Below are 23499 nucleotides of genomic sequence, written 5' to 3' on the forward strand. Positions count from 1 at the left end.
TATTTTGCTTAGTTTTGATTTGGATGTTGCTAAGCAATTTAACTGTTCCAAATGAGATGTAGGTGGACTTTCCAGGGTGTGCACTTTCCCGATAACTACCTCTGTGTTCTCTTACTCAGTTTAGGTCCAGTGGGACTCTTTTGCTGTCTCGAATCCGCATATCACTAACAACTAGAATGGTTTGCTGGCCAGACCTAGAAGATAATTTTAACTATTTGGCCGAGGCTTGGCTTTGCCTTGGGGTTTTGCTGTGGGCTGGCCTAGAGTCCCTCTGCTCAGGATATGTCATGAGTGAGGCTACACAATTGCCCTCACTCAAGTTGTGTCCCTCAACTCAGTCACACTGCTGTGGGTGTCCACTTCCATGGGCAGACTTATAAGCTCCATCTGCTGGATTTTCAAATGATAAAGTTGTAGTACCTGCGTGAAGTCTGGTTGGGTGTCAGACAGTAAGTACTTTTGCATGTTACCTCATTAGTCATGCATACAAAATGGTCTCTCAGCATCTCCTTAAGGGTTAAATCAAAGTCACATGCCTCTGTGAATCATCTTGACCTTGTCAAAAATCCTGATATGGATTCCTCTGGTTTTTGAACTGCCAAATAAAACCAAAAGCGTCTCAAAATTAAAGGAGGCTTTGGGTTGTAATATTCCTTAATTAAATCTGTCAACTCTTGAAAGGTTTTCGTATCTGGTGCCTCAGGGAAAGATAGGCTCCTAATAACTGAAAAAGCTACAGGTCCGTAAAAGTTGTCAGGCAGAATTACCCGTTGCTTTTGGTTTCCTCCAATATCATTTGTCTTGTAAAAATAACGCATTCGTTCCACATTCTAGGCCTGGTCTTTGATGGCAGAATTGAACAGGTCAAGCTTCCCAAATCACAACGTTTTGCCAGAACTGCTTACCTCAACTCAAAGATAACTGTTGTGACTGAATTTCTTCAGGTGCATGATTTTCTCTCGCCACTGAAATAACTCCACAGAAGCTGATATCCCATCACTAAGTCTCCCTTCATTTACACATGGAGAGCCCTTGACACTGATCCAGCTCCCTCAGAGCCGATTCTCAGAGTGAATAGAATCTCTGACACCCCTGTTCTTATCTGGATTAGTGGTGCTGGAAGAGCACAGCAGTTCAGGCAGCATCCAAGGAGCTTCGAAATCGACATTTCGGGCAAAAGCCCTTCATCAGGAATAAAGGCAGTGAGCCTGGAGCGTGGAGAGATGAGCTTATGTCGATTTCCTAATTATTCTAATCTAAATAGCACAGCAGTTCAGGCAGCATCCAAGGAGCTTCGAAATCGACATTTCGGGCAAAAGTCCTTCATCAGGAATAAAGGCAGTGAGCCTGGAGCATGGAGAGATGAGCTTATGTCGATTTCCTAATTATTCTAATCTAAATGTTTTGGAGCTCTTGGCCTCTGTCGGTCTTTTCACTTCCACTTCACCACTAACACAAAACCAGAGAATGGTAGGATAGTACAGCACAGGACAATGTCATTCAGCCCATTGAGTGTCTGATGGCTCCTTTGAATGCTGTGCGCTTATAAATGGCAAGCAACTAACCTGTTTTTCTAATCAACCTGTTCACTTAGGCTTCTGATATTAAAAGTTAGAATTTTGACCAATTCACAGAATAAATAAACACGTCATTTTACTGTGTGTCTATAACAAATATAAACACATAACACATTGGAAAAAAATGTCAATTCCTTTGAGGGTTTAGTTTCCCTCAAACACTGAGACAACCAATGGGAATTTACATAAACACTCCTGTGAAAGCAATGCTCCTGCGATTGGATTTTATCAGAAAAATGTTTACAAGTAGGCAACAAAATGTATTTTTTGTGCTTTTCTAGGATTCAGGTCTGCACTAAAAGATGCCCTTCTGAGTCTAGGTTTGGTTTAATGTTGAATCCCACAGGGTGAAAATTTCTTTCACTGCTCTGTCACAGCCCTTTCTCAACATCTTAGGGTTTTAAAGCTGAGAATCTCAGGAATCCGTAGCCTTTACAATAATCTGAGTCCTGGGACTTGAGAATTTGGATTGTAAACGCCAATCAACTTCTTGATTTTCACCAAATTATATCATAGAACCCCTACTGTGTGGGGGGGCAGGCCATTTGGCCCATCAAGTCTCCAAAGAGTATCCCACCCAGACCACATCCATGCATTTCCCAAAGCTAATCCACCTAGCCTGCACACTTTGGGCAATTTAGCATGATTAATTCAGCCAACCTGCACATCTTTGGAATGTGGGAGGAAATTCACACAGACAATGTGCAAACTCCACACCGAGAGTCACCCAAGACTGGGATCAAACCCAGAGCCCTAGTACTGTGAGGCAGCAGTGCTAACCACTGAGCCACCATGCCCCTGTATGACTGTAATGCATATTGAAGTGTGCTAAGATGTAGTTGGTGCTAGTTTACAAGACAATGCCTCGTGCAATGTGTCCCAACCATGTTTTTGCTGTATCTCTGCATTACTAGGAACAGCAGCATAGTGGATATTTTACCGCACTAATAAGCCAGAATTTGGATTAATGATCTAATAGCTGGTTCTAATTCCCAGCACAGAACTTGTGGAATTAAGAGTTAATCAATTAACAAAATATTGAATGAAAAAAGCTGGTATCAGTAATGTTGTAATTTCACTAAGATATCCATAATTAAAGCAAAATACTGCAGATCCACAAAATCTGAAAGAAACTCAAAGAGTGCTGCCGAAACTCAACAGGTTGAGCAGCATCTGTGGAGAGAGAAATAATGTTTCAAGTCTGATATGTGACAAATCTAACTTGAAACATTAACTCTGTTTCTCTCTCCACAGATCCTGCTACACCTGAGTTTCTGCAGTATTTTCTGTGGTTGTAACCTACCTGGTACGCTCCTTTAGGGAGGAGATCTGCAGTCGTTACACAGTCTGGGCTATATTTGCTTCAGTCTCACACCACGTTTAAGTATTAACTGCCTATTGAAATATGTAATCAAGCACTCACTACTTAAGAAGGCAGCTCACCACCACCTTCCTCAAGGTATTTGGGAATTTAAGGCCTGGCAGAGTAATACATACTATTGGTGATTCTAATGTCCTATTACCACGAACTACTCTATTTACTAGTTCAGTTATAGAATCATAGAGATGTACAGCACAAAAACTGATCCTTCAGTCCAACTTGTCCATGCCAACCAGATGTCCTAACCTAATCTAGTCCCATTTGCCAACACTTGGTCCATATCCCTCTGAACCCTTCCTATTCATATACCCATCCAAATGGCTTTTAAATGTTGCAATTGTACCAGCCTCCACCACTTCCTCTGGCAGTTCATTCCATACACGCACCACCCTCTGTATGAAAAGGTTGTCCCTCAGGTCTCTTTTATATCTTACCCCTCTCACCCTAAAACTATGCCCTCTAGTTCTGGACTCCCCACCCCAGAGAAAAGACCGTCTATTTACCCTATCCATGCCCCTCATGATTGTATAAACCTCTATAAGGTCACTCCTCAACCTCCAATGCTCCAGGGAAAGCAGCCCTAGCCTATCCAGCCTCTCCTTATAGTCCAAACCCTCCAACCCTGGCAAAATCCTTTCAATTTTCACAACATCCTTCCTGTTGGAGGGAGACTAGAATTGCACACAATATTCCAAAGATGTCCTAACCAATACCCTGCACAGGTGCTCCAACTCCCATACTCAATGCTCTGACCAATAAAAGAATGCATACTAAATGGACACTCAGGGGCTAAATTAAGTAGCTAGCATTTATAGCTTTCTTAATCAATCTGTTCAGTCATTTTACAACACACCCCTGAAGCAGGTGAGACATGAACCCTGCCCTTCTGGCTTAAAGTTAGGGACTGTATCATGAGAACCACAGGCAGCATGGTGGCTCAGTGGCTCACTGCTGCCTCACAGCACCAGGGACCTGGGTTTGATTCCTATCTCGGGCAATGATCTGTGTGGAGTTTGGACATTCTCCTTGTGTCTGCGAGGGTTTCCTAACAGTGCTCTAGTTTCCTCCCACAATCCAAAGATGTGCAGGTCAGGTGAATTGGCCATGCTAAATTGCCCACAGTGTTGATGCGTTAGTCAGGGGTAAATATAGGGTAGGGGAATGGATCTGGATGGGTTACTCTTCGGGGGGTCGGTGTGGACTTGTTGGGCCAAAGGGCCTGTTTCCATACTGTAGGGAATCTAATTTAATCTAACCCTGCCTGGAATTGATATACTGGTGTTGGCCAGAGGCTGCTCACAGATAAGGCAGTAGCTGTAAAATGAAGTTGCCTGAGCCCTGGCTGCTGGCTCGAGCCAGTTTGAGCTGGTTCAGCTCCTGAGAAATCCTTATTGGTTGGAAGAGTAATCAGGTTATCCTAAAGGTGTCCTTGGAGTGAGCCTATGGCGGAATGACACTGCTCTCAGAAGAGCTGAGGAACCAACAGGAACGAGACACCACAATTTGGGAAAAGGATAAAAAGGAAGGCTTTCCGTGTGCCATCAACGAAACTTCCGGCGAGCAACCTTTATGAAGTGGAATGTCACACTTGGAAATGTGGAGAGGACCCGCAGACCTGCAAGAGATCCCTGGCCAGAGTAAGCTTCTAATCTTGGGTATTAGCTTTTATTTTGTTGACTGTTTAGGGAACGTCAAGCTCAGTGGGTCATATGAATTGTAGCCTTGTATGAACTGCATACTTTTTCAAACTAAATGGTATAAAATGCATGTCTGCTTTAACTAAATGAATAAAGGTAATGGTTAGTTGGTATAGACTTGACTCTTATCCTCTTAGTGTCAAGCCAATAACTGTCATTGAGAGAGGCAACTGGGCAACAGCGGCTAATTAAAGCATCACTTCTCTTAATGCTTCTGAATATGGACTGCATTTTCACTGCCAAGCCATTTCACTTTTAAAAGATTTTGACCCTTGACATTCCTTTGAATTAGAAATGCCAACCCAAAGTCAGCAACTTCCTGCCAACTCCATAACAAGTGAGTCAGCGAACTCTTGAATAATTGGAACAGCCAATGGACTCATAATTCAATCTGGGATGATTGAGCTGACAAGGCATTCAATATTGGTTGGTGACATAAACACCTAATGAATATGATATTTCTGTGCATCACGTATGATTGACTGTATCAGCTACCCACACATTGCCAGCTCTGTTGAATGTATAATTCATTCTCAGCTATAAAACTTCTGTCCAGCTAAAGAAGCACAATGTTCGAGACCCGAAGACAGTTTGACAAGTATTTCCCGGTCAGCTATAATTCCGCAAGCCCATTTCCCCATGGGTCTCATCACGAGAGCAGCAGAGAATTTTAAAGCCTCCTTTGTGCTGCATGACCCATGATTAGTTTCCAGGAAGAAACAGATTTGTTGACATTGAGACATTTTTAAATTCCAGACTTTCATCACTGCATCATGTATGATTGTGTCATCAACTACATAAATCCTAATTTTTGGAATTCCCTCCTGAAACATCTCCAGCTCTCTGCCTTTTGTCACCTTTAAAATGGTCCTTAAAACCTACTTCTTTGGTGAACCAATATAATTTGGTGTCATATCGCACTTGCGAACATGGATGGCTCAGTGGTTAGCGACAGGGACCTGAGTTTGATTCCAGCCTCGGGTGACTGACTGTGTGGAATTTGCATGTTCTCCCTGTGTCTGCGTGGGTTTCCTCTGGGTGCTTCAGTTTCCTCCCACAGTCCAAGGCTATGCAGGTTAAGTGAATTGGCCAAGCTAAATTGCCCATAGTGTTCAGGGATGTGTAGGTTAGTGCATTAGTCAGGGCTAAATATCAGATAATGGGGAGGGGAATGGGTCTAGGTGGGATACTCTTCAGAGGGTCAGTGTGGACTTGTTGGGCCGAAGGGCACATTTCCACATTGTAGGAATTCTATGAAATCTCTTTACACTTTGGGAATATTTGCAGAGTTAAGGACGGTACCTAAATGCAAGCTGTTATTTTAAAATAGAGTCAGACTGTTACAGTGCAGAAGGAACTCTGCAGTCCACTGTGTCTGTACCAGTCATCAAACATCCATCCATCTGATCCCATTTTCCAGCACTTGACCCGTAGCCTTGTATGCTGTGGCATTTCAATTGTTCATCTAAATACTTCTTAAATGTCCAGCTGTTTGTTCCAAGGTTGTCTTACTTCCGAGCTCTTAGTCTATCAACCATTATTTAATGTCTTCTTTTCTGTAACTCTCTTCAGCTGAGGGTAGAAATGGCCTACCCTCCACCTGTAGTGTGCGAAAGCAGCTTGGGAAGATTCTGCCAATGAACCCTATCCCCTTCCTTTATCAGGGCTATTTGCTCACCACTTACATCCCCTGAGAAACAGGAGCATTGCACTTTGTTTATCTCAAGCACAATCCTTGACTGCCCACAGCACACTAACGAAGGGCTTTTGCCCGAAACATTGATTTTCCTGCTCCTCGGATGCTGCCTGACCTGCTGTGCTTTTCCAGCACCACTCTAATCTTGCCCACAGCATCATATAGGTTCCGAATTCCAGTTCCCCTCGTGCTGTGTATTCACAATGGAAGGCCTAATGCAATATGGGAATCAAAATAATAATTTTCTCCCACAAAGAATGTATGAAAACAATTACCCACTCAATCCCCTAAACAGCCAGACAGAAAGCTTGCAGATTGTCTGGCAGTTTTCATTACCACTTATTGAGTAAGTTTCAAGCTGCCAGCACTGTCAAATGCTGCTTTGTAATTAATTGCTAACAGAAATAACCTTTACCAATTTATTGCCTGTTATTTGTGGTTGCTTTAAAATCATAGGTTTTCTAATGGACTGAGGGGATAAGTACTGCAGCACTGAACTATTGCTTATGTTCAGTGTGTGGGGTAAGTCACACTTAGTTATTTAAAAAGCACTCCATCAGGCTTAAGGAACGTATTCCTTGAGATGAGCAAGTATCAAACCAAATGGATGGATAATTTTCAGTTCACATTTATCTTTGTGAGACGAAAAATGCTATCCTACCAGGAGCAATAGACCGAAGTGGAAAATAGAGCCATAAGTGGCTAAATGTTTTTTAAATGAAAGCTTAGTGGGCAGATTCTACTCTTAGATGCTTTCTAACCTGTTCAGAAATATTATTACATACCTTCTGGCGTAGGTGGGACGTCAACGTAGACCTCCTAGCCCAGAAATAGGGACTCAACCACCGGACCACAAGAACCTTACAGGATCTTCTCTTATGTTCTTCTGATCAATTTAAATAAGTTATTGTTATTTGATGCTGGAGACTCTTGAACCAGCTTTGTGGAAGAAATGAGAGTGGGTTCTGAGAGCAAGGATTCCTCAGCAGTTCTGAAGAAGAGTCATATGCAACTTAAGACATTCACTCTGTTTCTCTACAAATCTACAAATCTCACCAAGAAATTAATAGGAACCAATTCAGCTGGCTATAACCACCAGCTCCCTAGCTGAACAGGTCATGTTGCAGCTGTACAGGACATGTGGAGGTGACCACACACACACGCACGCTCTCTCTCTCTCACACACACACACTCCTTTTCTCTCTCCCTCTCACACACACTCTCTCTCTTTCTCTCTCCCTCCCTCTCTCTCACACACATATACACATACAGTCTCTCTTTCTCTCTCCCTCATGCACACACAGACACACACACACACTCTCTGTTTCTCTCTCCCTCACACACACACACTCTCTGTTTCTCTCTCCCTCTCTCGCACACACATACACACACTCTCACTCCATCTTTCTCTCCCCTCCACCTTCCACCACAGCCCCCAACACACACACACACACGCACACACTCTCTCTCTCTCTCTCCATGGTGAATTGGCATTTGCAGATACATTCTAGTTTGTTCAAAAAGCACACAATCTGCGGGCAGTTTATCGATGTGACATTTTATAAATTCCTACTTTGGAAATAAAGCCAGCCTGACTCCAGGTTGGGATAGAGACAGACTCTAACCTTATACCGGTAATACATTGTCTGAGCTGAGATGTAGCCATTTTTTATATACTAATAAAACCTTAAGTTAGTTCAAGGCAGTGACTTGAAAAAAATTCTGGATTTACATATTAATCAATTAAAGCCTGCATCCCCATTCTAGGTGATTAAAGACTTAACAGCAATCTAGGTTTGTCTAATATATCGCAGCAGTTGTCTGACACTTTAATCTTTTACTATAAATTCTGTGTCTATCATCCTACCCCACTAGTCATCTGACAAAGGAGCCACACTCTAAAACTTGTACTTTCAACTAAACGTATTGAACTATTACCTGATGTTGTATGATTTTTAACTTTAGTTTCCTACAGACACCTGAAGAAGGGCTCATGCCTGAAATGTCGATTCTCCTGCTCCTTGGATGCTGCCTGACCTGCTGCGCTTTTCCAGCAACACATTTTCAGGTCTGATCTCCAGCATCTGCAGTCCTCACTTTCTCCTTTCCTACAGACAAAGTGGCTCTTAACTGATATCTGTCCAAGGTAGATAGGATTGTGAAGAAGACGTTTGGTATGCACATCTTTATTGGTCAGTGCACTGAGTACAGGAGTTGGGAGGTCATGTTGCAGCTGTACAGGACATTGGTTCTGCAACGATTGGAATACTGTGTGCAATTCTGGTGTTCCTGCTATAGGAAGGCTGTTGTGAAACTTGAAAGGGTTGGTGGGTTGAGCTAAAACAAAAGGCTGAATAGGCTGGGGCTATTTCTCTGGAGGGTCAGAGACTGAGGGGTGAGCTTATGTCTTGAGGGGCATGGATAGGGTAAATAGCCAAGGTCATTTCTTTGGGGTAGGGGAGTCCAAAATTAGAGGGCAAAAGTTTAAGGTGAGAGCGGAAAGATTTAAAAGGGACCTAAGGGACAATGTTTTCAAGCAGGGGGTGATGAGCATACTGAATGAGCTGCCAGAGGAAGTGGTGGAGGCTGGTACAATCACAACATTTAAAAGGCATTTGGATGAGTATATGAATAGGAAGAGTTTAGAGGGATTGGGCCAAATGCAGGCAAATGAGACTACATTTATTTAGGATATCAGGTTGGCATGGGCGCGTTGGACTGAAGGGTCTGTTTCCATGCTGTACATCTCTATGACTCTAAGTGGTTTTGCCGACTGCCTCCTGTTCTAAAGCAGTCATGTTTAACCCCAACTATCCTAATGGTCTGACCTTTGGCTTCAAAATCCTGAAGCAGTTACAAAGTTCACAGAGCAGTAGCTACAGTTTGACTAATTGAATCTGCTAAACTGCACTAAGATGGCATTTGTCGGGGGATGCTAGGGCTGTGGCAGCAGCAGCACAACAGTTGGTTTTAAAGAAGCTCCCGGTGTTGATGGAAAGAAATGGAAACACCTAATTGAGCCCAAAGGTAAGGATTACAAGCCCAGCACCATATTGTTTAATTACATTAAAGAAGTAAACAACCACCCATCTGCTTGGATTGTGTAAGAGACAATGAAGGAAAGACAATACCTATCAGACCAGTTTCTTGAATCCTAGCATTTCTTTCTTAAATCTTAGTTATTTCAATCTGATCCTTTTAAGTTACATAACCTTTAGTCTTCTCCTTAATAAGCCTTTTTGTCACCATTTGGCATTTTTTTACGCAAATTATTTACAGAATAATTTTGCCAAACCTGCAAAAATATATAATTGCTTTGTTATTGAATATGGACACTAGCTTGAACCAAACATTGTAAAAGTACGTTTGGGCTCAAAATACTTCGGGAGGTGATAAGATGTAAAGTAAATGGGACTTTTTTCTTCTTTGTCATGCAACACACTTTACATTGCTTTGAAGATTGAAGGATTCCTTAACAAGTCTCATGTAAGCTTGGCATCACTTGGGTAGTGTTGTTGACTGTAGTGCAAAGCAAACATTTGTAAGACCCACTGGGTTGAGGCCCTGCTGTAAATCTCCCCAACCCTGAGGCTAAAATTCCGTTGGTCCAAGCATTATCTCGAATGGAGATAAGAAACTAAAAAGCAATTTACTTGTTCAGTTTAACTTGTTCATAATTAGGGAAAACAAACAAGGGTAGGACTTATACAATTAAAAGCCAGGCCTTGGGTAGTGTTGTGGAACAGAGAAACCTCGGGGTTCAGGTTCATAATTTTTTGAAGTTTGCATCACATGTAGATAGGGTGGTTAAAAGGCATTTAGCATGCTTGCTTTAATTCCTCAGACCATTGAGTATCGGAGTTGGGATGTCATGTTGAGGTTGTACAGAAGGTTGGTGAGGCCTCTTCTGGAGAACTGTGTGCAGTTCTGGTCTCTAGTCACAGGAGGGATATTATTAAACTACAAAGAGCTCAGAAAAGGTATACCAGGATGTTGCTGGGAATGAAGGGTTTGAGTTAAAAGGAGAGGCAGTGAGACATTTTTCACTGGAGCGCAAGAGGCTGAGGGATGACCTTATGGAGTTTTATAAAATCACGAGGGGTATAGAAAAGGGGAATAGCAGGTGTTTTTTTTCTGTAGGATGGGGGATTTCAAAACAAGGAGGCATATTTTTAAAATGAGAGGAGAAAGATTTTAAAAAGACACAAGAGGCAACTTTTTTACATAGAGAGTGGTTTGTGTGTTGCATGAACGTCCAAAGGAAATGGTGGATATGGGTAAAGTTACAATGTTTTAAAGACATTTGGACAAGTACATGAATAAGAAATTTTGGCAGGAGGGACTAGTTTAGTTTGGGATTATGTTCAGCACGGACTGATTGGACTGAAGGGTCTGTATCCATGCTGTATGCCTGTATACACTCTGTAATAGTTTCCTTCAATATACATATAAGCACTTTAGTCATGTGATTCATTGCTAGTTGTTAAACCTTCCTATTTGCAAACTTTATTTGCCTCACTAACAATGCTGATTACAAACTGATCACTAACAACGCTAATTAGTTAACTGATACATTTCAGAAAGTCCTGAGAATTATCTATAAAGATGTGGAAATAAATCTTACAACACTTTGGCTAAGTGTCAGTTACACTGAGATTTTTGGACACTTTTCACTGCAAGGGCTGATGAGATATTTCACTGTTTCATAGCAATCACACTCATTAACACCCCCTGTGGCACACTGTCATACCCTCGACATCACCATTGCTGAATCTCCCAGTATCAACGCTCTGTATTTACCATTAACTAGAAAATTAGCTGAATTGGCTTGTAAATACTGTGGCAACAACAACAGGTCAGAGACTGGGAATTCTATGTTGAATAACACTCCTCCTAACTCATCAAAGCCTGTCCACCACCTACAAGGCGTAAGTCATAATGGAATACTCTCACTTGCCTGGATGAGTGCAGCTCTTGGTTGAGAGAAGCTCAAAACCTTGCAGGACAAAGCAGTCTGCCTGACTGGCACTACGTCCATCACTTTCAACATTCACTCTCTTCTCCTCCAATGCACAGTGGCATCATTGTGCCTCATCTACAAGACACACTGCTACAACTCACCAAGGCTGCATAGACAGTACTTTCCAAACCTCGACCACCTTGAAGGACAAAGGCTGCAGTTATGAGAATTCTACCAGCTGCACGTTCCTCTCCTGGCCAGAAAACAAACTGACTTGGGAACAATATCATTATTGCTTCATTATTACCGGTCAAAACCCTGAAAATATGCCTCCCTAAAACCACATAAACTGCAGAAGTTCAAGAAGGTGGCTCATTGCTACATTCTCAAAGAGGTTTAAGGCTAGCTGATAAATACTGGATTTTTCAATAATGTCCATATCCCCGGAATGGATAGGGAAATACTGACTAAAACATGTAGCTGACCATTTCAGAATACGGCAAGTTTCCTGTGCCTTCACCAACCAGGACCAGCATACCATTTCCCAGGGTTGATTTGCAGGGCTCTGTCTATCTGACCAGGAAGAACTCTGCCACCTCGAACATGTTTATTCCAAAGGGTTTTCATTAGTGAATGAGATTGATTGGTAAGTTAAGGGTGACTAGATGTATTGTAGAGCTGGCAGTTCATGTATTATAATTGACATTACTTCTTAGAGGCTGATATCCCATCACCAAGTCACCCTTTATTTGCACATGAACAGAACTGGACATTAATACTGCGTCATGCAGAGTCAGTATCTCTGACACTCAACATTTCACGCAACAGCCCCAATCAGGGATCTCATGTTCTACGAGATCCAGCTGGCTGACCTCATTATAATCACTACAATAATGTCCACTATTGAGTTTTATGAGTTTGGATTAACACTAACCAAACAGGTAGGTTGCTGATATTTGTTAACCGTGGTTACACACCATATCCTATCGTACAGTGGTTCCTGCGATCAGAGGTTCAGGGAGTCCATTCTGAGCAGCTCTCCATAAAGCAGGACTCTGTGCTCTACGGGTCTGTCCCCCAGGATGCACGCTGAGACGAACATCAAATGCGCCTGGAGGACCATCAACTTGATAAAAGACGTTCTTTGGTCTGCTCAAAACCTGTTGGTCTTCTAGATCAAGGAGTTGATCTCGACCAAGTGTTGCAGACTGGCACATTCCAAGGATCAGGACTATGTGCTGAGGGACGTACTGAAGCCTGGGGCAGCTGCTATCAAGGCACAGTGGGGAAAGACAACTGTCTGAGGTCCTTCTGCGGAAGGTAATTGGGGGTCCATTCAGTTATCAGACCCTACTAATGCCTCAAATATAGTCTTGTATGTGTAAGAGATGCCTTTAGTTTATTGGATAGAATCAAATTGCTTTGCTTGTTTGCTTGATATGTTATTCAACAGAACCGCACTGCATTTGTCACTATGCATATATACAAATATTAGTTTTATGAATAAAGTTTATTTTTGAAATTTTAAAAAATCAGATGTCCAGAGATTCAGCAACAGCTGCTTGAGTCATTGCAGCTCAGTGAAGTCTCACTACATGTGCTGATATGTCGAGAGCAGGCACTGAGCTCTGGATATATGAGCCCGGGTTCCTGTACCCAGCCTCTGAAGTACATCTCCCAGCAGCTGTCATTCCTAGTGTCAGATTATCCTCACTGCTGAATCAAGGACATCTAATCATTGCAATAATCCTTACCTGTTCATGCCTATTTCAGGTTAAAAAAAATACAATGTATTTATAGAGTGCCTTTCTTGATATGAAGATGTCCTGATCTGTGTTCAATGAAGTACTTTTTGAAGTGTAATCACTGTTGTAATGTTGGAAACCTAGTGAACAAAATAATGCACAGACGGTTCCCACAAACACCAACATGAGAATGACCAGTTTGGCAATAGTGACTGAATTATTGAATTACTAACACCAGGAAATGTCTGCTTATGTTCTGTGAATAGTGCCATGGAATATTTATGAACTGCTGATAGGACTGATTGGGTGCAGTTTAATATCTCATCCAAAAAAAGCAGCATCTTTGTGCAGCACCCCATCAGTGCAAGTGTCAACCTAGATTTCATGTTCTGGGAACTTAAACACGCAACCATCTGATTCAGAGGTGAGGATGCTTCCACAGAGACAAGGCTGACCTCATTTTCAATGCCCACTTCAAAGAACATGACTGTAAATATATAAACCATTGTTGGACAAGTTTTAAAAACTGTGAGAAACACTGAGACTAAAGGTATGCCTAACATAAAATGCTTAATTGAATATTTAGAGATAGTCAAGTCAGAATACCAATTGCAAAGAAACAAAACCAACTCAAACCTAACAGCATTAGCAATTTTACTGCCTCAACCAGGTTTAACGAATACTGTAAGTTAGTTATTTAACTAGAATAAATCTAAAATCTTTAATTCTGCTACTTGATGAAAGTTACGTTTGAGATGCTGTAAATCCCCTTCTCTATCCCATGTATTTGAACATATCAACAAGAGACAAGAGAAGGCCACTCAGCCCTTCAATAAAATTTTAACCTCAACTCTACATTCCTGTGTGTCCCCAATAATCAGTCAACTCCTTGGTAATCAAGAATCTATCTACTTCTCCCTTAAAAATATTGAAAGATTCTGCATCCACTGCCTTTTGAGGAAGGGAATTCTAAAGACTCACAACCCTCGGGTCATAGAGTCATAGAGTCATACAGCACGGAGACGGGTCCATCAGCCCAAACTGATCCATGCCAACCAAAATGTCTGTCCATGCCAACCTCATTTCCATGCACTTGGCCCATATCCTTCTAATCCTTTCCTATCCATTTAAATGTCCAAATGCTTTTTAAATGTTGTTAATGTATCTGCCTCAACCACTTCTGCTGGCAGCTCATTCCACCATGCGCACAATATTCTGTGTAAAAAACATTGCCATTTCAGTTCCCTTTTATTCTTTCCTTTCTTACCTTAAACTGATGCCCTTGACTCCTTGTTTTCCCAACCCTATCCATGCCTCTCATGATCTTATATAAGATCTCTATAAGATCCCCCCTCAGTCTCCTACACTCTAACGACAAAGTCCTAGTTTATCTAACCTCTCCCTATAACTCAGACTCTCAAGTCCCGGCAACATCCTTGTAAATTTCTTCTGCATTCTTTCCAGTTTAATAACATCATTCCTATAACAAGGTCACCAAAACTGAACATAATACTTCAAGTGTAGCCTCACCACTGCAACGTAACTTCCCAACTTCTGCACTCAATGCCCTGACTGATGGAGGCCAGTATGCCAAAAGCCTTCTTCACTGCCCTGACGACCTGTGACTCCAGAGAACTGTGCACCTGAACTCCAAGGTCCCTCTGTTCCACTGCACTCCTTAAGGCCCTAGCACTCACCATGAAACTCCTACTTAAGTAGACTTTACAAAATGAAACACCTCACACTTATCTCTGAGAGAGAAAAATGTTTCCTCATCTCTGTCTTAATTTGCTTCCAAATAAGCTTTCTAAAGTTCACTGAGGAGTTGTACAGCTATTTCCACTTGTAATACCCCAGTCAAAACAACAGTAAGATTAAACAGTACTGATTATTATTTGTGTACAAATTTCAGCCAGGGTCAAAGGTGAGGTTAAATGTTGCTTGCTTTGCAAAACTGGCATCTTACTGACAACATCATCAGTAAAATGCATCAAATAGCCTGAAGGGGCTGATTGATCAAACGAGACGCGACACAAAAAAATCCCAGCCATTTCAGCCTGAGTATCCTTCTAACAATGTGATAAATGTTAATTTCTATCAGTTAACACCTGTCACTCTGAGAATTGACCATTACAGGTGAACAGATTCATTCTTTCAAATGTTGTGTCAGAAGATTTTAAAAATGTAGAAGTTTAAATAACTTTACTTTCTCTTAGTGCTTCTGTTTTGTCTTAATTCATTTTCTCTTTGTTTCTCTTTTTCTATCCTGGAGCTTTGGAGTGGAGGGGTGACCTTATGAAGGTTTATAAAATCATGAGGGGAATGGACAGGGTAAATAGACAAGGTCTTTTCCCTGGGGTGGTGAAGTCCAGAACTAGAGGGCATAGGTTTAAGGGTAGAGGAGAAAGATTTAAAAGGGATCTAAGGGGCAACATTTTCACGCAAAGGGTGGTGCGTGTATGGAATGAGCTGCCAGAGGAAGTGGCAGACATTACAACATTTAAAAGGCATCTGGATGGGTATATGAATAGGACGGGTTTCGAGGGATATGCGCCAAGTGCTGGCAAATAGGACTAGATTAATTTAGGCTATCTGGTCGGCCAAGGTGAGTTGGACCTAAAGGTGAGTTTTCATGCTGTACATGTCTGTGACTCTATGACTCTATGACAAGGAGTTCACCCATTCTGGATTAGACTTCCTTCTCAGTTCCTGCATTGTTAAACTCTGTATCCTTCAATCAGATTCATTAGAGGAGCCATGATCTTATTGAATTATGCAGCAATTTTGAGGGGCCAAATGGTCTACATCTGCTCCTAACTCATATGTTTGTTTGTGTACAATTGCTTGCACTATTTACCAGGTCCCAGATACATGGTTTTGTTTTTCTTGCAATACTATCAATTTGTACTTCAAGCAACCTGCCCTGCAAGAAATTATATTAATCTAAATATGAAAGGTTAAGTCTGACTAATGGCATACAGTGTTTGATACCTTGCAACAGGAAATTATGACCTATTACACAGAGGCCACATGCCTGTAGATAGAATTTCTTCATTCAGATATTATGAAAGCAAACAAATTGACAATGAATGGTCTAATGCTCACAGAAGTTGATTTTAATTAAATAGTTCAATTAATTCCAAAGACAGCTTTGAAATACAATACTTAGAACTTTGAGATTTTTATTTGGACTGTGCAGTAATGTATTTTTATGTTAGATATTATCATATCCTCAGAAAATTTCAAAGGCTTCATAACCAATTATTTAATTTAAAGTGTAGCCATTTGCAATGCATCTACAAATGACTTGATCATAATTTATAGATAAGACCCAAGGACACTTCACATACAATGAAGTACTTTAAGGTATTGTGTGTGGGCGGGGGTGCAATCATTTGCACACAGTAATAGTTACAACAGCACTGAGACAACTGAGTCATGAGTTCATATTTGGTGGTATTGTTTAAAGGAAGATTATTGATCAGGTGAGTACTCTTTCAATAACGGCATGGAGCCTTTAGGATCCATATTAGCCCCTAAAAGAGGTAGATCAGGTCTCAGGCTTATATGTTGTTCAAAGAATGAATCTTCAGTACTACTCTGACATCTCAATGTAGATTCTCTACACTCATATCTTGAAACGGGACTTAAACCTCAATGTTCTGATCAACAGCAAGAGGGTTATGAACAAAATGAGCTGACATTCTCTCTTCAAAAAAGAAAACTGGCCTGGGTGGTTAGGAATTGCACAAGATTTTATGTATTAAAGAAATGTGAAATTATAAATTAAACAGTGGCACTCAAACCTTCAGCATGTTCAAAACTGCATCACAGCAAATTAAACAGCAATTTGAATTGTGGTCACTCTCATGATGTAGTTGGTTAATCTTGGAAGCACTGAGGGCAGCAAGGACACAAATGTACTCCGGCTGGAGGATTTCTACGTTGACCACCAAGGGTGGCTTGGCAGTACTACTGATCGAGCTGGTCGGGTGCTAAAGAACATTGCTGCTAGACAGGATTTGCAACAGGCGGTAAGGGAACCAGCAAGAGGGAAAAGTATAATCAACCTCATCCCTACCAACTTGCCTGCTGCAGATACATCTGTCAATGACAGGAACAGTAAGAGTAATGACTGCACAGTCCTTGTGGAAACAAGGTTCTGCTTTCACATTGACAGTACCCTTCATCGTGTTGTGTGGCACTATCACTGTGCTAAATGGGACAGACTTTGAATAGATTTAGCAACTCAAGACTATGCATCCATGAGGTGCTGTGGACCATCAGCAGCAGCAGAATTGTCTTCCAGCACAATGAACAACCTCATGGCCTGGCATATCTCCCAGTCAACCATTACCATCATGCCAGGGGATCAACTCTGGCTCAACAGAGAGTGTGGAAGGGCATGGCAGGAGCAGCACCAGGCATATCTAAAAATGAGGTGTCAACCTAGTGAAGCTACCAAACAGGGCGACTTGCATGCCAAAAGCAGCGAGTGATAGGCAGAACTAAGCCATCGCACAATGGACAGATCAGATCTAAGCTCCAGTCGAGAATAGTGGTGGATAATTAAACAACTCACTGGAGGAGGTGGTTCCACAAATATCCCCACTCTCAATGATGGAAGAGGCCAGCATATCAGTGCAAATGATAAGGCTGAAACATTTGCAGCAATCTTCAGCCAGACGTGCTGAGTGGATGATTCAACCTTGGCCTCCTCCAGTAGTCGCCTGCATTACAGATACCAGTCTTCAGCTGATTCAATTCACTCCACATGACATCAGGAAATAGTTGGAGTTGCTGGATACTGCAAAGGCTATGAGACCTGACAATATTCTGGCAATAATGCTGAACACTTCTGCTCCAGAACTCACAGCTCCCCTAGCCAAGCTCTTTCAGTACAGTTCAACACTGGCATCTACCCAACAATGTGGAATATTGCCTGGGTATGCCCTGAACACAAAAAGCAGGACAAAACCACCCCAGCCAGTTACAGCCCTATCAGTCAACTGTTGATCATCAGTAAAGTGATAGTGGGTGTCATCAGCCATGGTATCAAGCAGACCTGCTCAGTAATAACCTGCTCAGTGATGCCCAATTTGTGTTCTACCAGGGCCACTCAGCTCCTGACCTCATGACAGCCTTGGTGAAAACATGGACAGAAGAGCTGAATTCAGGAAATGAGGTGGGAGTGACAGCCCTTGACGTCAAGGTTGCATTTGACCGAGTGTGGCATCAAGGAGTCATGGCAAAACTGGAATCAATGGGTAAGAGATTATGCCCCTCTGGTCTTTTTTAAATCACTCTTCTCTCACCTTAAAAATATATCCCCTAGTCTTGAAAATCTCCATCCTAAGAAAAAGACACCTACCATTAACCTCTCTATACACCTCATGATTTCATAAACCTCTACAAGGTCACCTCTCAACCTCTTATGCTCCAATGAAAAAGGCCAGTGTGTCCACCTTTTCTTTATAACTGAATCCTTCTGTACTCGGCAACATCTGATTGAGTCTTAATATCTAATAAACAATGCTATAAAGAAGCTCAAACACAAGGTCAGTTATTGACCTTGCCTTCTCCTTAACCAGTCTGTACTGAACCCAAACCCATGGATGTTGCCAACAAAATGCACAACCAGGGGAACTCTGTCTGTGGTGGTAATGTCCTGCTGTGGTGGTCCCAGCTTATTGGTTTTTTTGGGGCGTGTTGAAATTTAGGTACCAAGCGCACCGCAGCACCTGGGATACTCACAGTCAGGTTTCAAAGCTGGTCTTGGGAACAGTCACCATGATAACTATCATTGGTCACCATCCAAAAACAATATGACATTTGGACAGGTACAATGAATGGAGGCATATAGGCCAAAAGCAGGCCAGTTCAATTTGGGAATTGATTGTCAGGAACGAGGTTGCCTGAAGGGTCTGTCTCTGTGCTGTACAACTCTATGGCAATGACTCTATAAAAGACTGACATGGCTAAAAAAGACTCCTTTGTGTTGCAAAGTTGGGTCAGTAGCAACTGTACAATACTCCCCCACTGACCCAATCTCTAATTTAAATCGGTAAGCTCCAATCACCCAACTACATTACGGACTCAAGGTACAGACTACTTTGGCTGCCAGTTACATTGGAACACAGCATCAGGGCTGGGCCATTTTGCTCCCTGGCCTATTTATCATTCAATGACATCATGGTCGATCTGTGACCGAACTACACCTGCTAATTATCATGCTCCTGACCATGCAGAGTAAATAGTAACATTTTGGAAATGAACAATTTCTGAAAATGGCTACTGAAAATCAAATTACCTTTGGTACTATCAGCCAGACAGTCCTGAGTCTCAAGCAAGTGCCTCATTAGAGGTGGACATGGTTATGACCAGGTGAGATGGTCTTAAATAAACCAGGTGACTCCTTTAATTCTCTTATTCCTTCTTTGGTTTTTGAATTTAGAAAGGATATGGTTTGCCAATTCTGTAAATTTCCTACTATTTATCTGTTCAGCCTGTGGAGAATTTCCACAGACCGGTTCCCTCAGGGTAAACAAAGAAGGAGATAAGATTATTGAAACTATTTTTCCTGAGTTAAGAAAATTTGGACGTTCACACAAGTTTGTTTGACCCTATCTGCATGTGCGTGCATACACACACACACAGAGACACAGACACACAGACAGACACACACACACACAAACGCGCACAGACAGACAGACACGCACTCTCTCTCTCTCTCTCTCTCTCTATTGGCAGAGTTACAGGGTAGATTTAAAATGAGTTTACAGTTCGTGGAGATTAAAATGAAGAAGGATATGGTTCACATTTCCTTGACTGATTTCAATGTGGCAGACTCAGTGTTGTGGCCATTACGGTTAGCTATTTTCCTGCTTGTATTTGCAGGGAGTTGATTTCTATGTTTTAATATACATTGGTTCACAACAAGTTTTCTGTTGGATTGAAGGTCACTTTTAATATAAGACAGGACCTGGCCATAGTGACAATTGCTTGCAGCTACATTAGAGCAGGGAGTGGTGAGTATACAATGCCAATACGTTCCTGTAAAGGTGAAGGCTGGGACCAACAAATCCGAGTTGGATTGAAGGGTCTGTTTCCATACATTTGCAGTAATTTGCTCCTAGCCCTTATCATATATTCATCGAGATATACAGCACGGAAACAGACTTTTCGAATGAACTTACCCATGTCAACCAAATATTCGAAATAAATCTAGTTCCATTTGCCAGCACTTGGCCCATATCCCTCTAAACCTTCCTAAACATATACCCATGCCTTTTAAATGTTGTAATTGTACCAGCCTCCACCACTTCCTCTGGCAGCTCATTCCACTGCTTCTAAGTTCTAGGTAATATAATCCTGGTTTTGCGATCTCCCCCTGAAATTAAACTCTTGGAGTCCAGATATCACTCTAGTAAATGCGTACTGCATCCAAGGTCAATACAACACAACTGCATTAATTTAAGTTGATATGGCCAGGACTGATCATTGGTGTGGTTTAGCCAGGGTTTTTTAGACATGACCTACTCTTGAATCCAATTTCTACTTCCATACGTTTTATCGACGAGGAAAGGGAGGTTGATTTTACAGCTGGACTTTACCAAACCTTAGGAGACAGGCTGAAGTGGGGTGGTCCATATGAAATGACAGCTGGAGGCAATGGGAGGGGAGCCCAATGTCTTGCCATGGTAACAAAATATTCTCAGGGTGTGGTCGCCCACTAACTGGAAGCCAATCACCTCAAACAGTACTGACCATTTACAGATTATTGCTCAGCACGTATATATTTGCAGACTTTATATTTTGGAGGCATTTGTATTGTTAAATTTATATTTGAAGGCACCCAAATTCTTGGAAGGACATCACCAAGATTTGTTTTTAAAAGAGATGCAAACTAATCCTGTGCAGTGGCACAGTTCATTTCAGCAGATCCCTTTGCAGTGTATCCATGCAACCACTCATACTGACATTATACAGGAGCTGAAACATGATCTCCCTGGCCTCTTACTACATAATCCTAATGCTGACGTGAAAACAGCAAGCACACTGGCCTGACAGACCACTTAATTTGTGATTTAAGATTGAAATACAGCAAAAAACGTTCCCTTTGCCATCAACGAGTGCTCACAGCAGGCAGATCACACTGGGGCTAGTTTGCAAATGTGTTTCTCGTCAGCCAGATTTAGGCAGTGACTTCAGTCGTCTTAGCATGACTGGGCTAACAGCTGCCCATAATTAGAAGTTGAAGCTGACACTGTTTGTCACATTGCTCTGTCTGTGGCTGTTCATTACAAACAAACACTTCCCTAGATTACTTCTAGTATCAGCTTGAGGCATGTTTTATTGTTTTGAGGGTAAGTGAGGACAAATAAAGAGCAGTGGGCAGTCACTTCCATTGTGCCTTTGAGGCTTCAAGATATTCTGAAATTCTCCACAAATGCTGTGATTTGCATTTGGTCAAAACTGCCTTTTTACAAATCTCCGGATCTAAACTCGGTTCAGTTTTTTGACTAATGGTTGACAACGAGGCTTCAGAAATAGGATGACCACTCATCATGGTCGCAGACTGGATAATCTGGTTTGTAAGTAGGCCCTTCAGATAGTTCTAAATTGAAAAGCAGATCACTCCTTTTGTAAAACTTCAAGATGGGAGACCAGTTCTTCCACTTGTGTGACTGTAAGGACCGGCTTGGCTCATTGAGACAGAAACATCCTGGATTCAAATAACTAAGAATATCATAAAGCAAAGTTAAACGTCACACAACACCAGGTTCCAAATAAACCTGTTGGACTATAACCTGGTGTTGTGTGATTTTTAACTTTGTCCACCCCAGTCCAACACCCGCACCTCCACATCATCACAAAACAAAGAACTATGGATGCTGAAAATCTGAAACAAAAATAGAAATTGCTGGGGAAACTCAGCAGGTCTAGCAGCACCTGTGGAGAGAGAAAGCAGAGGATTAATGCTTCGGGTCAGTGTCCATTCTTCAAAACTATCGGCTGATGTCTGTGCATTGCTGAAGGAGTGCCGCATTGTCAGAGGCGACATTCTTTTGGTTAAAAGTTTGTATTGAAGCATTATCTGCCTGATTACATGGGCATATGGACCGCATGTCACTTCCAAACAAGAACATAACAATGGTGATCAATATTTACCCTCGAACAATACACAAGAACTGATTAACTGATCATTTATCTCACCGCTGTTTACATGACCTTGCAATGTGCTGTACTAATTGCGAAATGCTTTGGGACATCCTGAGAATGTGAAAAGTGATCCTTTTGGGCTTCCTTTCTGTCAGTTTTGGCTCAGTTTGGCAATAACTTGCTCCAGGGCTTTGAGCTCAAAGACTGAGTCTGGCCCTCCCATGGGGGGAATGCTGCATTGTTGGATGCAATACTTTTTGAGTGAGACATTAAGTTGAGACCTCATCTTGGGTGGTTGCAAAATGGAAACTATTTCTGCAGAAAGCAGGGAAGTTAGCCCGAGTGTCCTGGACAGTATTTATCCCTTAATCAACATCACACAAATGGATTATCTGGCCACTATCAAACATTTGCTGTTTGCAGGAGCTTAATGTGTGCACATTGGTGTCTGTGCACTCCTACAGTACAGTTGTGACTACATTTTCCAAACATTCTTCCTGGGCTGCACAGCATTTTGAGCTGTGTTGTGATCATGGAAATGTTGTATCAGTGCCAATTATTCTATTCCTTGCTGCCATTAAGGTTAATAAAGTTTTCAAGACTTTCCTCTTAAATAATGAAATGAACCAAAGCGGATAGTGAAGAAGGCATTTGGTTTGCTTTCTTTTATTGGTCAGCTGTACAGGACATTGGTTAGGCTACTGTTGGAATATTGCGTGCAATTCTGGTCCCCTTCCTATCAGAAAGATGTTGTGAAACTTGAAAGGTTTCAGAAAAGATTTACAAAGATGTTGCCAGGGTTGGAGGATTTGAGCTATAGGGAGAGGCTGAACAGGCTGGGGCTGTTTTCCCTGGAGTGTCGGAGGCTGAGGGGTGACCTTATAGAGCTTTACAAAATTATAAGGGGCATGGATAGGGTAAATAGGCAAAGTCTTTTCCCTGGGGTCGGGAGTCCAGAACTGGAGGGCATAGGTTTAGGGTGAGAGGGGAAAGATATAAAAGAGACCTAAGGGGCAACGTTTCACACAGAGGATGGTACGGGTATGGAATGAGCTGCCAGAGGAAGTGGTGGAGGCTGGTACAATTGCAACATTTAAGAGGCATTTGGATGGGTGTATGAATAGGAAGGGTTTGGAGGGATATGGGCCGGGTGCTGGCAGATGGGACTAGATTGGATTGGCATATCTGGTCGGTATGGACGGCTTGGACTGAAGGGTCTGTTTCCGTGCTGTGCATCTCTATGACTCTATGACCTTAAACCCTCAGGTCTACCCCTCCTCT

Source organism: Chiloscyllium plagiosum, chromosome 36 (genome assembly GCF_004010195.1).
Source record: "Chiloscyllium plagiosum isolate BGI_BamShark_2017 chromosome 36, ASM401019v2, whole genome shotgun sequence".
NCBI classification, from domain to species: domain Eukaryota; kingdom Metazoa; phylum Chordata; class Chondrichthyes; order Orectolobiformes; family Hemiscylliidae; genus Chiloscyllium; species Chiloscyllium plagiosum.